This window comes from Elephantulus edwardii, unplaced genomic scaffold (genome assembly GCF_000299155.1).
Source record: "Elephantulus edwardii isolate Elephantulus edwardi_28Jun2011 unplaced genomic scaffold, EleEdw1.0 scaffold00049, whole genome shotgun sequence".
In the NCBI taxonomy this organism is placed as follows: Eukaryota; Metazoa; Chordata; class Mammalia; order Macroscelidea; family Macroscelididae; genus Elephantulus; species Elephantulus edwardii.
In genome coordinates, this window is record NW_006399799.1 from 5,318,681 (window position 1) to 5,321,644 (window position 2,964).

At 41.4% G+C, this 2,964-nt stretch overlaps 1 pseudogene; it reads left to right on the top strand.

The window, feature by feature from the left end:
• The first annotated feature begins 928 nt into the window (after positions 1 to 928).
• LOC102851108 lies at positions 929 to 2,451 on the top strand (annotated as a pseudogene).
• Positions 2,452 to 2,964: the final 513 nt, after the last annotated feature.

A 2,964-nucleotide genomic window follows, 5' to 3' on the forward strand; every position in this document is an offset into this window, starting at 1 on the left:
TCACTTCTCTTTGCAACCTTAATTCTGGATTCCTGTGCTAACCATAATACTCAATCATATATCACTTCTAATCTGTTCTTTCCCTCATCTGTTTCAATACAATATACATAATTTATCCAGTTTTTTCTGTCATACCCCCACCCTGATGTCAGACTCATTCTACAATAGTGGCACCATGCAGTATTTGTCCCTTTGTGACTGAGATATTTCACTCAGGATTTGCTTTTTTTAAACACGGTTGTTGTTTCAAATCCTGAAGCACCTAAAGCCCAGTAGTTTTTTGCATTCCATTCACATATTTTCTGTTCCTCTATTCTCTTCCTGGCTTCCTACCCAAAAAAGTATGTACAAGGAATTCTTCAGTCCTCCCGTAGTGCTTCCTCAGATTTTTTTTTTGCTTAGTTTCCATAAAAACCCAAGTGTTTACCTTCCCTTCCAAAGTCCCTAGAAACTTAATGTCTTGGCAGTGCTAGTAGTGTTTATTTAGACATTAGCATCTCTAGCACCTGGCCAATTATACCTCAGCCACATATGCCTCAACCAGGCAAGGGAAACTTTGTCCACATATGTATACTTGGAGGAAGGAGATTTTACTACAGAATGACAACTTGAGGCTGGTCCACTAACACTTTTTATTAAAGGTGATTGCTTCTTGCTTGGCTGAATACCTGATCCCCTTCAAACAGGCCACATAATTGTATTGTACACAGTAAATGACATGGGAGGAGATTGTCCATCTTTCTCCTGCGGAGAAGCAGATGAGTTAGAACTGCATACCTATGGTTTGTCAATATGATTCCTTACCACTAAGCTGCGAGGGCTCAGGAAAGCAGACTCATGTAAAAAAAATAGTAACTCCTGCTTTTTTGCAATGGGTTTGTCACCAGGGTACAGGTGCTGGTGAATACCATTGCAAAACTATGCCAAAATGGGAAAGAAGATAGATATCAACATTGTCATCATTGGACACGTAGATTTGGGCAAATTCACCACGACTGGCCACCTGATCTACAAATTTGTTGGAAATGACAAGAGAACCATTGAGAAATTTGAGAAGGAAGCTGCGGAGATGGGAAAGGGCTCCTTCAAATATGCCTGGGTCTTGGATAAACTGAAAGCTGAATGTGAGCGTGGCATCACCACTGATACCTCCCTGTGGATATTTGAGACCAGTAAGTACTATGTGACCATCACTGACCCCAGGACACAGAGACTTTATTAAAATCATGATTACAGGAATATCACAGGCTGATTGTGCTGTCCTGATTGTTGCTGCTGGTGTTAGTGAATTTGAGGTTGGTATATCAAAGAATGGGCAGACCTGTGAGTATGTGCTTCTGGCTTACATACTGGGTGTGAAGGAATTGATTGTTGGTGTTAACAAAATAGATTCCATTAAGCCACCCTACAGCCAGAAGAGATACAAGGAAATTGTTAAAGAAGTTAGCACCTACATCAAGAAAATTGCCTACAACCCTGACACAGTAGTAGCCTTTGTGCCAATTTCTGGTTGGAATGGTGACAACATGCTAGAGCCAAGTTCAAGAGATAGAAAGTCACCAGGAGGATGGCAGTGCCAGTGGGACCATACTGCTTGAAGTTTTGGATTGTATCCTCCACCTACTCATCCAACTGATAAGCCCCTGCGTTTTCCTCTCCAGGATGTCTACTGGATTGGTGGTATTGGTACTATCCCTGTAGGCAGAGTGGAGACTAGTGTTCTCAAGCCTAGCTGCTCACATTTTCCCCAGTCAATGTTACCACTGAAGTAAAGTCTGTTGAAATGCACCGTGAGACTTTGAGTAAAGCACTGCCTGGTGACAGTGTTGGCTTCAACATTAAGAACATCTCTGTGAGGGGAGCTCTGGTGGCCTAGTGGCAAGAAGCTGCACTGCAATCCCAGAGACACATGGTTCAAATCCACCAGATGCTCTGCCGGGAAAGGAGGGACAAGCTCCTCCTGTACCAGTCAGATATGATCTGATGGTACACAGACACACATACACAAAGTAATAAAAAAAGAACATCTCTGTGAAAGATGTTCGACATGGCAACATGCCTGGTGACAGCAAAAATGACCCACCAATGGAAGCAGCTGACTTCACTGCTCAGATAATCATCTTAAACCATCCTGGCCAAATCAGTGCTGGTTATGCATCTGTGCTGGACTGTCACACAGCTCACATTGCTTGCAAGTTTGCTGAGCTCAAAGAGACTGGCCCCAAATTCCTGAAGTCAGGTGATGCTGCCATTATTGATATGATTCCTGGCAAGCGTACATGTGTGGAGAGTTTCTCTGACTACCCTCCTCTGGGTCACTTTGCTGTCCGTGACATGAGGCAGACAATTGCTGTGGGTGTCATCAAAGCAGTGGGCAAGAAGGCTGCTGGAGCTGGCAAGGTCACCAAGTCTGCTCAGAAAACTCAGAGGCTAAATGAGTATTACCCATAACACTGCCACCTTAGTCAGTGATGAAAGAACGGTCTCAGAACTGTTTGTCTCAATTAGCCATTTAAGTTTAATAGCAAAAGACTGGTTAATGATAACAATGTGTCATAAAACCTTCAGAAGGAAAGGAATGTTTTGTGGACAATTTATTTTCTTTTTCGTGTGGCAGTTTTAAGTTATTAGTTTTAAAAAACAGTACTTTTAAAATGGAAACAACTTGACCAAAAATTTGTCACAAAATTTTGAGACTCATTAAAATAATTTTAATGAGAGAAAAAAAAAACCTAGTAACTCCTACAATGTTGTTGGAATGAGACCAAATACTTTATATGGCAAAAGGTGGCATGGACAGAAAAAAATATTAGAAAAAAAGAGAAATGAGAACTGAGGCACAAATGGAAATTTTTACAGCAATGTTCATAGCAGTGTTATTTACCATTACAGGAACATGGAAACAATCCAAATGTCCAACCACAACTGAATGGATTTAGAAATTGTAGTACATTCACACAATGG